This window comes from Benincasa hispida, chromosome 12 (assembly GCF_027475165.1).
Source record: "Benincasa hispida cultivar pf3 chromosome 12, pf3_genome.v1.1, whole genome shotgun sequence".
NCBI lineage: Eukaryota > Viridiplantae > Streptophyta > Magnoliopsida > Cucurbitales > Cucurbitaceae > Benincasa > Benincasa hispida.
The window spans coordinates 67,502,509-67,518,396 of record NC_143489.1 but is presented as its reverse complement, the minus strand read 5'-3'; the positions used below and the strand labels follow the sequence as shown (position 1 = coordinate 67,518,396).

General features: G+C 25.0%; 1 long non-coding RNA gene across 1 annotated transcript; it reads right to left on the bottom strand.

The window, feature by feature from the left end:
- Positions 1–6,861: 6,861 nt before the first annotated feature.
- LOC120067686 (uncharacterized) lies at positions 6,862–8,179 on the bottom strand. Its single transcript, XR_005478997.2, has 2 exons — positions 8,052–8,179; positions 6,862–7,923 (listed from the first exon to the last, which is right to left on the bottom strand). It is a non-coding gene; the product is annotated as an uncharacterized LOC120067686 (long non-coding RNA).
- Between the last annotated feature and the right edge of the window lie 7,709 nt (positions 8,180–15,888).

Genomic DNA, 15,888 nt, shown 5'->3' with positions numbered 1-15,888 from the left:
TTTTAAAGTGTACAATTAAATATCAATTTATTTTTAATAATTAAATACATGTTTTAGAGAGATTTTAACTATTTTAAAATCACTCACAAACATGCAATAAACACATGTTTTAGAGTGATTTTGTAAACGATGATTTCAACAATTTTTATATCACTCTCAAATATGTTCCCCAAACAATGATTATAATAACATGTACCACAAACTCATATTATTATAAATTTGTATTAAAATAATATATACTCAAAATACATACTATTATAACATGAATTATTTTAGTCAATATTCCAAAAATAAATTATTATAATCTACATATAAACATGTTATTATAACCTATGTATTATAATAATCAATTAGTCTTTTTTTTTTTTTTTTTGTTAGTCAATTGGAAACAAAATAGTAAAAAAATACCTAAACAAGGACTATAATAATATGTACTCTAATCACAAATGATTATAAATTCATACTAATATAGTCGAGTTTTCAAATACAGTCTATTATAATCTAATATTCTAAATATAGATTATTACAATATATGTATTATTATAACTTATTGTTTATAATAACCCATTCATCGTTCCAAATATCCAAAAATTAGTTACATATTTTTTTTTTCTTTGAAAATAGAAAAGGGAAGTGGAAAGGAGATTGGATTGAGGGTATTGATGATTGAGAATGAAATGATGAGAGTGGATGAATTGAAATTGAAAGTTTGTAGCTTTATTGTTGTCACATTTGGGGCTTGGGAATGCACTACTGCCATTTTCCCATTCCCATTGCTACACTACATTTATTATTATTATTATTATTATTATTATTATTATTATTATTATTATTTATTATTATTATTATTATTATTATTATTTATTATTATTATTATACTTACTTACACTTCTTCACTTCGAGACAAATTATTAAAAGGAATTTAGCTTTTCCCAACCCCACTTGTCCCAACATAATCATTATCTCCCACTACTCACCATGTCCTCTCTCCCTCTCCTTTGCAGCTTTACCCTTCTCTTCCTCCCTCCCTTTTTTTCATCTTTCTTTACCCACTCCCTCCTCTTTTTATTACCATCTTACCCCTCTGTAAATTTTCACCTCAATTATTTTCGAGATTTAAGTTTTATTTTGATTTAATCCATAAATTTCAAAAAATTAAAGAATTACTTATTTTTCATTTCGTAATTATCTTAATTTAGTTAATAAACATTAACGCACGTAACTGAAAATATGTATTTAATGAAAAACTGAAGTTAAAAGTATAATCTTAAAACTTCGGGAGCAATTTGAAACAAAACTCACATTTCAATGGAAACTTTGTAACATTTTGAAATCTGTAGACTGTATTAAAACCAAACTAAAAAACTTAAAAGACTAGTGCGTGACATTTTGAAACTTATAGATCAAATAGAAACTATACCTAAAACCTAACAACCAAAAATATATTTTTTTCAACAAAAAAATTAAGATGGTATATTTTATTTTTTTCAAATTTTCAATTTTAGTCCATATCTTCCGATAATTCTTGAATTTAGTCTCTACTACTAGTTTTTTTTTATATATATCTATTAGCATTTTTTTACAATTTTTGATAATGTATTCACATAAAGTATTTCCTTGCATAATATTTAACTAATTTGCATAAAAATTAACTTCGAGAGACTAAAATTAAGAGTTATCAAAAGTAACAAGACAATAATTAGATATTTAAAAATATAGAAATTCAAATTGAAGAAATTTCAACATACATGAATCAAAATGGTATTTTAACCTACAAAATATTTCTTTTCGGACATACTCTTATTCCCTTAAAAGCTTTGATATTAACTACTTTTAAATTTCATAAATGTTATAAAATTACTCTCCAAATAGAAATCTATTTGAATATCGAACAAAAGTTATGACTTGAAAATAATATGTTGGAAATTGTATAACTCAAATCTGATCCAAATGTTTGCTATAGATCATTGTTGTCAATTTAAGTATGATACTTCAAAGAATTTATATTAATTTTTAAACTTTTATCCCATATCAATAGGAATATTACAATTTTTTAAGCAATTTACATTTAATTATTTAGTGTAAGTGTTAAGTTACATTTGGTTAATAGTCTGAAAAGATCAACTTGAAAAATGAGAGATTCAATAAAAGACAACTTATCTTTAAAGCTCTAATGATGACACTTTTTTTTTTTTTTTTTAAGAAAATATGACAATATCTTACTGTACCATGAAAAAGGAAGATATATAAGTTATTTAGCATGGTTACAACTAATTATAACAACCATGACTTGTGAAGCATACTTAATATCATAAAGATAGACATAGTTTTAGTCCCATTTGATAATTTTTTTTGAAATTGTGCTTAAAATGCTATTTCTATCATTTTAGATATGAGTTTCTTTGTCTTGTTAACTCATTTATATAGTTATTTTCAAATTCCAACAAATTTTCCAAAACTTAAAAAAGAAAAAAAAAATACTTGCTTTTATTTTTTAAATTCGACAATAAATTAAAATGTCTACTAAAAAAAAGTGAAAACTGTCTAAAGAAATGGTGAAAAAACATAGTTTTCAAAAACTAATGTCTCAACTGGGTAGTAGTTTCGTTTTTTTTTTTCCTATATTTTAATTTTTAAAAATTAAACTTATTTCTTATTAATTTCTTACCATGATTTGTATATTTTTTTAAGTGCAATAGTTGAATTCTTAGTTAAATTGAAAAGAAAAAAAGAAAACGAGTTTTTATTTTTTTATTTTTTTTGTTTAGTTTTCAAATTTTAACTTGGTTTTTGAAAACAATGGTAAAAATTAGATAACTAAGATAAAAATTTAGAGGTGAAACGAATGTTTATAGATTTTATAAGCCTAATTTTCAATAATTAAAAACAAAAAAATTAATCCCATTTGGTAATAATTTTGTTTTCTTTTTTATTTTTAAAAATGAGCTTATAAACACTCATTTAATTTCTAAATTTATTGATTTGCTTTCTACTTTTTACCAATGTTTTAAAAAATCATGTCAAAATTTGAAAACTGAAAAAAATATATTTTGTTTGATAACCATTTCATTTTTTGTTTTATGTTATTGAAAACTAAGTCTACGTTCTCCCAATTTCTTAAAATGATTTGTATATTACGTAAGTACAATGGTTGAATTCTTAGCAAATTCTAAAAACAAAACAAGTTTTTAAAAACTACTCTTTTTAATTTTCAAATTTTGACTTGTTTTTTTAAACAACTGGTAAAAAATAAATAATACAAGAAAAAAAATATAGAATTATAAGTAATGTCTATAGACTTAATTTTAAAAAACAAAAAAAAAAACAAAATAATTATCAAATGAGACCATAGTTTTTAAGAATTTATTTTTATTTTTAAGATTTAGTTAAGACTTTGACTTCCTAGACTTAATAATAATAAAAATAAAAAATGAAATGGTTAAAAAATCGAACTTAAATAATTACCAAACGAAGCAATTGGCCCGAAAGAGCTTATAAATAAATTAAAATAAACAAAACGAAAAAGTATAAGGATGAATTGGTAATCTGACAAAGTTTCAAGTTTTTAAAATGATTAACAGGTTTAGAAGAAAAAAAAAATAAGATTAGTCAATTATGATGTAAATAGTGGGAATCTTTATGAGTAAAACTATAAATTGAAAAATGATATTTCTGGAGTGAAGAAAGAAAAAAGGGTCACAATCTCCACCGTCCTGGATTGGAATAATAATAATAAATAAATAAATAGTAATAATTTCTTTCATGTGATGCTACCAAAACCAAATCTCTTTCACAAAAAATACCAATCCCCGTGAATCATTGTGAATTCCCCCTTTGTATTTCAGGCAAGTGGATGTCAATATCATTTCCTTATTATTATTATTATTATTATTATTATTATTATTATTATTATATATACCTTTCCTCCTTAAATTTTAAATTGTTATTATTTTTAATATCTAATTTTTATGCTTGATTTCTTCTTCCGATTGCAAAATGTTACGATTTGATTATTAGAGTTCGAATTTTATTTCAATTTGATTTATAGGTTTCAAAATCTATACATTAATATCGATTTTTCTAAAAAAAAAAATACTCAGTTTAATCTATAATGTTAATGTCTATTAATTAATATGAAGTGAAATTTAATAAGTTGTAAAAATTAAGATTAAGGTTGTAACATTTTGAAATTTAAAAACTAATTACAATTAAGTTCAAAATTTAAAGACTAAAAATATAATGTTAGAAAAAAAGGTTACACTAAATGATAATTAGATCCAAAATTAGAGGACCAAATTTGTATTTTTTTTTTCCTATTTCTTAAAACTTTTTTTTAAAAAAAATTGATTACATTACATCAAAATTCAAAATAATAGACCTACCATTTTTTCCCCATTATTTTAGTCCATTGACTGTCAACTATCTCTCATTTCTTTCTTAGGAGTCCTCAAACAAATATTATTTCATCTCTTTCAATCCCCTATTTTCACTTTAAGCAACAATAAAGTAAATAATAATAATAATAATAAATTTTTTAAAAAATAACTTTTTTGACTGCTAACTAACATTTTAGCCAGTGACTCACATGAGCCAATAATTATTGACATTGACTTTAAACATGCTCATCTGCCACCAAAAAGTTTATGTCATCTTTAGGTTAAAAAAAACATTTTTAGTAGTTATTGTTCATAAACTTTATTAAATTGTTATCTAGTCATCTGCCCTTTACCATTAACAATAAAACATAAATTATTAAGATTTAATAAAATTGTTCACACGTATAAATATTAATAAATTAATTAGAGATCAAATTTATTTATAAACTATAAAAATTAAGGACATAATTAGATTGATTTTCTACTTAATTTTTTTCATGTACTTAGAAAGTATATCTAAACAAACCATTGTGATATAATAAAACTTAAACATGAATTTTCATAAGATATTTTATGAAAAATTATTTCAAATAACAAAATTACTAAAAATATTTACAAATATAGCAAAATTTTATAATCTATCGACGATAGATATTGATAGATACTGATAGACTTCTATACATACCTATTAGTGTCACTAATAAACATCGATAGAAGTCTATCAGTGTCTATCAATGTTTATCATTAATAGATTTTGAAATTTTATTATATTTGTAAATATTTTAGTTTATTTTGTTATATTTGATAACAACCCATATTTTGACGACTAAATTGTCACAAATGTGAAGTATAAAGTTTAGCTTGTTATAAACCAAAATTTAGGAATTAAGTTATCAATTTTATGAAAAATTAGGGACGAAAAGTATTTTTTATACTTATTTCTTGGAATAAATAATTTAATTTTTTTAAGGAAATAAGACAGATGATGGGACTTGGCTACATTATGTGGTTATATATTTGGGAAAAGGGAACATATTGAGAAAAGAAAATGGAAAAGCAAACTTGAATTTAATACAGAGTATAGTCAGACAATTGGCCTCACTTAAATATATATATATATGTATATTTTATTTTATTTTATTTTGTAAAAAATATATATTTTAATAAAAAGAAGTCAAATAAGAGGTTTGACTATTAGCTCTATGAGTAGAAAGAAAGAGAGTGGAGGTTGTCACAGTTTGTCCCACATGGACACTTTCCATACTCAGGGTTCAATACAAAATACAATTTGAATATCCTGTTCAGAGTAGAGGTGTGGGGTTCTAAGAATTAATGAAACAAACAAATAATTTTATTTTTATTATTATTATTATTATTATTATATATATATATATATATTTCAATTTTGAGTATAGTTATAGGTTTCAAGATGTTATGATTTTAGGGATGGATTTTAAATTTAATTTCTTTATAATTAATTTTAAATAATTATTAAAAATAATTTTAATATTAACTAAAAATCAATGGAATCTAATTTATTTAATTATTATTGATCTAATTCTACATTTTTGAATTAATTAATGGAATGTAACATTAATTATATTTTCAAAAATTCTTGAAATGTAAGACCATAAAATAAATTTAAAATTTATAAAATTGAAAAATTTTAAAACTTAGAAAAATTCAATGTTAAAGTCAAAACTCAAGAAAAAATGGTAATATTTTAAAACTTAAGGATAGAATAAAAACCAAACTCAACCAACAACGAGAAGGTGTTTTTCTAAGAAAAAGGAAGGAAAAGAAAATAGGAAAACATCTTACGAGTTTTTTCTTTTTCCTAATTTATTATCTACTTTCAAAATTATTTCACGTTTAAGAGACGTGAATATTAAGATAAAGAAATTGAAATAGGGAAGAAAGAAATAAATATTTTAGGTCAAAATATATGTTTTGACCCTATGATTTAGAGAAAGTTAAAATTTAATGTATACGGTTTTAAAAGTTAGAATATAGTCCACATGATTTAATCAAACTATATGTTTTGACCCTATGATTTAGAGAAAGTTAAAATTTAATGTATACGGTTTTAAAAGTTAGAATATAGTCCACATGATTTAATAAAACATCATCAACAGTCTCTATAGTTTGATAAATCATCCAACACAGTCCCAATAGAAACTATTTGTGATAATTATGTTCATGAGAATTCTTATTAATAGATTCTTTATAAAGTGTATATGTTTTTTTATATTTAAAAAGATCCCTTATATCAAACCATAATGATTAAATTTTAATTATAAATTATATGCACTAAATTCTAGCTTTTTCTAATCAAAGAGACCAATTTTACAATTTAACCAAAATTTTGTAAAAAGAAGCTAGATATATATATCAATATATAGATCGATAGATAGTAACGACAATAAGTAACACTTTTAGGAATAAAAATTCAAGATATAACTAACATGTTGAAAAATTACAAATATAACAAAATATATAGTTTATAATTTATAATATTTAAATATATATATACACACAAAACGTACAGAGTGATAAGCATTGAGCAGTCACGAGTGGGACTTCACTATTCTATTTACTTCTTCTCAGAGAGAATATTTATTATTCTCTTTATCTCTCCTCAACATTAAGAACAACAAAAACAACATGTAAAACAAAAACCAAACCAAAAAACTGATCTGATACTTCCTGCTCACACCATATTTCTGTGCACTACATTTCAATTTCATTCTTTTTTTCTTTTCAACGGAATTTAAAACTTACAAACAATTACTAAATAATAATAATAATAATACCTCTTTTTTTCCCCTTTTTTATTTTTACAAAAATTAAATAAAAATGTATAAAAAAAAAACTCCAAGTCCCCACAGCCAAAAGAGAACAAATCTTCTTCTTCACTCAATCGCCCTGCACTTTGCTTGCTCTTCTTCGTCTTCTTCAACCTTCTTCGGCCGGCGTGGTGGGACTTAATTAAATTTATTATTATTATTAAAAGATGAGGAAATTTTTTGCCATTTTACAAAAATTATAAATAAGTTGGCCATTTTGCTATATATGAAAACGGCCCAGGTAATTAATTGATAAAATGCAGCTCAAGAGGGATAGACAAGGAAGGAGAAGATGAGTTGGGTGGAAATAGGGATAGATTGTACTCAAACTCCATATGGGTATTTCCCAATATAGAGTATGAAATCAAATGGATGGTAAAGGGAAAGGCTACGGTGTTGGGTCTTACAAGGTCAAGAAAAGGTCTTACAAGGTCAAGAAGACTCCATTTCAAAACTAAAAAAAAAAAAAATAAATAAGAAAGAACGTTGAAGAACGAAAAATAGGAAAAAGCTCAGTTAGGATAGCGCCATGGCTAGTAAGAATCAGTGACTATATCTCCCAAAAGGAGATGCCAATAATGAAAACTAACCCACCGGAAATTGTTGGTGTTAATTTCTTGATTTCGTGAAGAAGAGACGACGGCCATGGCGGTTGGCTTGGTTGGTCCATGCATGCGACCAATCTGAATCTGACCACACACCTGAAAAAATTTAGTTAACTACACCAATTTAGTGCAAAATTAGTGAACTCAAGCAATAGATTAATGATGGTTATGAAATGGAATTAAAGAGAAAAATAAGAAATAAGAAAAGATATAAATTGGTTGACCTTTGGGGAGGATGGAAAATTTGGGAGAATTTTGAGAGAGAGATTGAAATGGTGGTTGTTGTAAGAAAGTGTGGGAGTGAGAGAAATGAGAAGGGGAATGATGGGATTTTATGGAGGTTGAAAAGGGGAAACACGAGAAGAAATTTGGATGCAACATGAAAATTGGGCTGCTTTATGCATTTGACTATCATATGTCTAAAGGCCCATTGATAATGTGAATGGGCTTAGTGATGTCAGCCCTTTATGCGATCGACGGTCATCGTCTAATCGTGTAATTTCATACACTTTTGATCCTTAAAATTTGAATATAGATTTTATTGAGAGATATTGAATTTTTTAATCTATAATAAGAATGTGAATGAGTGTAGCGATGTCATCATTGATCACTTTACTATTTCTAAATGACTTTAGCTAGAGTTTATTGTACGATATGATTTTTATTAGTGAAATTTGAATTTAGGCTACGTTTATGTCATTGGAATAAAGAAATGGTGTAAACATAATGAGTTTTTATTGATAAATTAAGTGTATGGACCTCAAAATTAGATTGCTTTTGGATACGTTTTATTTTGTAAACATAATTTAATTATTATTGACGTTGTTTACTTAACCATTACTATTGGTGTAAACGAATTTTTTTTTAGATATCTTTTTTATCGATATCGTTATCAAACAAAACTTCCCATAATTTTGATTTTTTTTATTTTTTTTAACATATCAAATAAAATCCCAAATTTTAAAAATCTTTTTATTAAATCGATAACATCTTAAAATTTTGGATTTTTTTAATCGATACATTATCGAGCAAATAACATCCCAAACTTAAAAAAAATATATATATATATATATATACTAACGAACAAATAACATCCCAAAATTTTGGATTTTTTTTAATCAATATTGTTATTGGGCAAATAACATTGATAAACTAGTGTTTCTATTCTTTGCTTAAAAAAGATTTCCATTCCAATTTGGCTCATATTCTCACTCAACAATTTTTTTGTTTTTTAAATTATCTATTTGTTTTGCTTTGATTTTCTTTACCCATAAAGAAAGAAGAAAATAAAAACAGCAACACAATTCCAAAATTGTGTTACCAATATTGATCATATCCCAAAATTTTAGATTTGTTTTGTATTTTTTTTATGGATACTCTTAGACCAAGTACATCGATAACTTAGTCTTACCAATAAAATTTATAACCCAAAACACATACTTGAGCCCAAAATCGTTAAAAAATATTTTAAAAATACAATGGGTGTCACTTTTTATTCCTCAACCAGATTATAATATTTGATTATAGATTTCATGATAGGGTCTATATTTTATCACGATCACAAAATACTAGTAAATATCAACAAACGTAATCATATGAGACTCACTTTTTAAATTACAATTGATGAATTACTTTACCAATGTCGTAAATGTGGCCTTAGTTCTTATTTAAGTTTGTTGAGACTTGAATTTAGTTTTTGTTTGATCTTTGAAGTTTTAAAGAAGACGTGTTCTCTTGAGTTTGAATTTAATTGTTAATTGGTCATTCAACTTTTTTTTTTCATCGTCCTTAGTAGAGTTGGTGTTTCTTTTGACATAGAGATACCATAATCCCCTTCAACAAGCTAAAGAGAAAATAATCCCTCCAAACCATATTGTTTGAATCACCGGACGACCTTTATACTATGTTTCAAACAATAATCTCCTTCGACTATACTTATTTTGACATTTAAATTTTGGTTTTATATTTTAACATGACTTTTATACCATTTAAATTGACTTTAAATCATTTAAAACATGTTTTAAAGTGAACTATTGTGGATTAGCCTAATAGTAAGTAAGTGATATGAGTTCAATAGGTGGTAATCATCTATCTAGAATTTAATAAAATTTTATGTAAAATATTATTTATACTTAAAATATATTATGGACGGCACAAAAATAGATGCATTCAGATCTTTTAGGTTAAGGGAGCAAAATCCGTGCCGACGTTGCTATTGCTTGGAATTCAAAGATTTCAACAAATCTTTTGCCCCCAACTTCCGGCTTTTTCATCTGTTGAAATTAATTCAGTTTCAACCCCAACTTCCAACCTAAAATTTTAAGATTTGTTGAATTAAGTTCTAAACTTCAATACATTTGGTAATTTTTTTTTTAACTTTTATAAAATGAACTATTAAAAATTAAGTTTGATTAATACACAAAATTGATGATCAGACTATTTTAACAAAACTCACCATTTGTGTTTTTTTTTTTAATTAAAAAAACTTTAACAGTGCTTTGGGTGAAATTTTGTTAATTTTGTACCAAATATCTATTTTATAATTACTGGAAAACACATAAGAATATTTTAAATAAACAATTCTACAAACAAAACTTTATTTGGTAAAATTTGCAATATTTACTAAAGTTTAAAATAGAAATTACCATCTTTATGTTAAAGTAGTGGCATGCATGAAAGATCGAGAGAGTTCTAGTTTGAATCCCCGACATCCTACGATATTTTGAAAAAAAATTGAGTTTGTATCAATTAAAACCATGAAATAATAATCATATCAATTTAAACTTTAAACTTTCACGATTGTATCAATTTACATCCTCCTATAAATTTCGTTTAACCAATAACATGTGAAATTTATAGTTTGAATCAACAAAATTTTTAAATTTTGATAAGATAAGTCAATCAATTTAGACCATTCATTATAATTACCTTTAAATTAGATCATCAATGCATTAATTCTCAAATCTCTACAAACTTATTCAAATATTGGTTTTACAAAATAGATAATTAGAATAAATACGTTGATGATTCTAAAAGGAAATTCTAATTAAAAGTATAAGCTAATTCATCTATTAAAGTTTAGAAATTTAATTGATACACTTATAAGTTTTACACGAGATATTTTCAAACATACATAATAAAATTATAATTTTATATATTTAAAAAATTCGAAATTTAAATTGATATAATTATTAATTTAAAAGTTTGAATTGGTACAATAATTTTCCAAAACATTAATCTTTATAAAAGTTTTTTTAATGAAAAATCTTATACAAGTTATAAGATGTAAATGGTGAAATTAAAATGGAACAATGAGAAGAAATATTTTGTGTAGTATTTAATTTATATATTCAATATATCTTCTCATCTTGTAACTGGTCACCACATTTGACTAGCAAGATTTGCATCCACATGATAATGTTTTGGAGCATGATTCTGATATTAATTATTACAATAGTGAATATCTAATAAGACAAATGCTGCAACTCCTTGGCCAATGTGTTGTCTATTGTATTTATTTGTGATGATTAAAAAGTCTAAAATACCATTATGTTATCTTCTTACTTTAATTTCATGTCATTTTACTTTCTCTATTTTTATTTCTCTAAATTCACACTTTTTACTTTCAACAAGTCTTAAATTAATCCTCTGAAGTTATTTTTTTTTATTATTATTAAAGTTGATCAAATAATTATAATCAGCAAACAAAACATACCATGTGAATATATATTAAAATTTATATATATATAAAAAACCTACTTATTCCTTTTTTTATTATTATTATTATTATTTTGAAAAGAATACGTATAGTTTCCAATTAGATTGGTATAATCTTAGCACATTCATCATCTCTCACTTTCCTTCATTGATATTCAATTAATATTGTGGACAAAGATACAAAGCGCCAGAGATAAGACCAAGAAAATTACATGAAAACACCCATACTAAGAGCAATAGTAGTAGGATTGTAATCTTTGAAGAGTTTTATTCTGTAGGACCAACAATCGATGCACATACAAATATCTTCCCAAAGCTTAGAAATCTATTTGATGTGTTCGTGAAAGTGCGTCTATTAGTTTGTTCATTCCAGACAACTTAAAATGTAGCCATAGTTGCATTGAAGACAATGATGATTTCCTTGATTTGTGATTTGCACCACATGCATTCTTGATTGTTTTTTGGTACTTGTGGTGTTTATCGAGATTGTATCTATCGCTACTTGTAGTCGGAACCAACACTGCTTATTCTTTTTTAATCAACAATAAATTCATAACATAACATAAGTTTAAGATTTATTAAAAGTTCTAAGATTAAGTTGGAGAATTCAAAATTAAAGAGACTCAAATAAAATAACTTCAAAGTATAAATACCAAAATTATATTTTAACCTTAAAAAAAATGGTAAGAGTAGACATCTATAAATTAGAGTGTTTAATTGAAGGTTTAGAATCTACTTTTTCATTTCAAACTTTTATGTTGGTTATATTTTCGTCTCTAAAATTTGAAAGTCTTTATTTTGGTATTTAAATTTTTAGATTTGTTATGTTATTCATCTCTTACGATGTACTCGAAATATATCTTCAAGTGTTTAATTTAAAGAATAGATAATTTTAGAAGAAATTGGAGTGTTTGGCACCACTCGAGATAACTGTGTATTTTAATCAATTTTTATCAAAAGTGTTTATATAAAAGTGAGTTTTTTGAAAAATATTTTTTTCAAAAATCAATGCAAACCGGCCCTTAACTTTCAATTAATTTATTTTAATTATTGATTATTTTTCAAATGAATTAATCATTTGATCCTTAGTATTATTTTATTTTTAATAAATCAATGATATAGCCTTGAGCATGTGTACTAACAAGTTGATACTAACTTGTTACAGAGACAATCAAATGACTAATGGATATTACTTATAATTAGATCAAACAAATAAAAACTTCAAATATTGGTTTTTTCTTTTTCAAGAAAAACAATACTGAAGCAAAATCATCGACCTAAATCGCTATATACTATCTAAACAAACCACTCGTGATAAAGAATATGATGGAGATGGAGATGGAAATCTATACAACTCTCCCTTTTTACCAAGTGCATGTGCTAAGATATTATATCGAGACGAGTGTGAGTGAAGAAGACCTTCCCACGACTTTGCGCCAAGGACTTGATATCATCAATAACAATCTCCACCTCTATAATATCAATCAACTCGTGGTTCAACAAATTCACTATCTCTAAACAATAACTCCACAATAATACATCTGTCACTAGTGGAAAAACATTAACAAACCCTTAAAAAATATCAATCAATTCAATAATTTTAAATTTTCATGATGAGTAGAGATTGCTTCCAAACCTGCTTGACAAACAAGTCTAAAATGTTCTCGAATCACCTACCTTAGTCCACCAATATGACGTAGACGGATAAAATTTAGATATTAAAATAAATATTTTTTAAAATTTGTTACCATAATAGACCATTTTTTTAAAAAAAAAAAATAAAATTAAATGGACATGTTGGAAATATGAAAACCAAAATATAAAAATTTAAATGTTTAGTAACCAAAGTGATGGTTAAATATGAATTAAATTAATGCTTAATTGCCTATAAAGGTCGCGTCACAGTATTCGAAGGGTGAGGCTGAGTCAAAGTCAAACAAACACACAGCCGATTCTAGGCCTTGGCGTGCGTTCTAATAATTTTTTTAATTGGTTTAAGTTAAAAAATATTAAAATTAAAATTATGATTACTTTTTAAAGGTATCTTTTTGGACCGTGTTAGCACTGCCACGTAGCATAATTTAAACAGCGGCTTCTGCCATCCAAAAACGCAACAATAAATAATAATTATTATTATAATAAATATTTAAGTCTAGTTTCTATATATTTTTATTTATAGATTTTAATAATTTTATGTTGAGATTTAAAATTTATTTCAATTTAGTCTTTGAAATCTATACTTTTCACCTTAAATTTTTATGATTTTTATGATTTACTATCATTATTTAATTTAAAATAAAAGAGAAAATAATATTCAATCATTATTTTTTCTTTAATAAAAATAAGGAGAAATATATCTTTTTGATCTTTAAATTCTAGACTTTCTATGGATTTCAAAATGTTACTCTCTTAATAATTAAGTTTTGAGTTTGGAATTTAGTCCGTAGACTTTAAAATATTATAATTTTAATTTTGATATTCGAGCTTTGTTATAATTTTGTCATTAGGTTTCAATATTTACACTTTTAACATCGATTTTTCACTTTAGGGCCATTTGTTTTTTTGGAAATGTTGATAACCGAAATTTTAGATGCTTAGAATTATATATATTAGGAATTGTAGATATTCAGCATTCTTAGATTGACATGTTCATTTTGTAGGAATATATTTGCAGATATCTGAAAATATTTTGATAAGTGTGTTTGTTTCATAGGATTTCTACTCGTGAATATCTTAAATTTACATAAAGTTCAAAGAATACCGCTACGACTACTTATTACTCTATAATTATTTTGATTGTAATTTGAACTTATATAACATATTTGTTTTTATCGATTTAAATTTCTTTTAAAATTAATACAATTTATATTATTTTTATATGTTATTTTTCTCAACAAAATAATATTTCATAATTTAAGATTTTTTATAAAATAAATATTAATTTAAATTAAATTTTAAATATATTACTAAAAAATAATCAGAATTATGATATAACTAAAAATGTGTGATATACATGGTTGACAGTTTTTATTTTAATCATATAATGCAAGTGAAGATATATATAATAATAATAATAAAAAAAATGACAAAAAGTAAAATGGGATGCATTCACTTAAAAAATCTGGAAAACCAATGTGGAGGGCATCCAAAATTCTCCAGAAGCCCTACGTTCGGTCCAAGAATTTTTAAATGTCGGAGCATCTCACAATATTACAAAACAAACACGGTAATCTAGATGCTCATTCTATGAGAATCTATGATATAGCGAAGCAAACGACTCTTTAGTGACAATGTCTATTAATTGATTTATAATAATTATGAAGTGAAAATTTAAAATGAATTTTAACATGATTGAAATTTAACTAATAATAATTATTTTAAATTAACTAATATACATAACCATTAAATAACTAATGTGAGTATTCAATGAAAAATCAAGATTAAAATAATACATATATATATATATATATTAATATGAGACGAAATTAAAAACAAAACCTAAGAATAACAGAACCAAATTCAATATGTGATATTTCAAAAATCTAAAAGCGAAATTAAAACTGTACCAAAATCCTATAAACAATAAAAGTATTTCCCCTACTACTAGTAATAGATTAAAAAAGAAAATAAAAACACAAAAACTGTGAATTACAATACATTTATTATTACAATATCTCTGTCGTGCAGTGTTTTGAGCGGACCTTTAATATTAATATTGTTGTTTTCAAAATTTATTAGAGAAATATTGTTGTTTTGGGAGTTCGAGGTTAGAGGTCGAATGTTGAGAACTCGACTAATGTGGATGTCGAACGTTGAGAACTCGACGAACAAATAAAAACTTGTAAACAATACATAGGCCGAAACTTCAACCATCGACAAGGGAAATCTCGCTTAGGTTGTCGAAGGTTGAAGTTTCGACACACATCCACCATCGAGCAGGTTTATTACTTTTCTTTTTCCCTCATAGAGGAAATAAAGTAATGAGATGGTATACTATATGTATCTGTGTACTCGAACTGCTTCTAACAACCTATGTATTTTTTATCATTTCAAATTAGACGGAGGCTTGTGGGATTGATTGAGGGGGTGGGGATGGCTATATTTCTGGGAGCGAACTCCAGGCGAATATGAAACGCATTGATACAAGTTATGCCTTGGAATGAAAGACAATTCCGAATAAGCTTTGTCTACAAACAAAATTTTGTATATTAGGTTGTCGAAGGTTACACACATGTCGAAACTTCAAAGCGATTGAAGAGATAAGTGGGCTGAAGCAAATTAAGGAGAGAGCGAGATTCAAAGCGAGATAGTATGAAAGAGCGAGATGTTGAACGAGATTTTAAG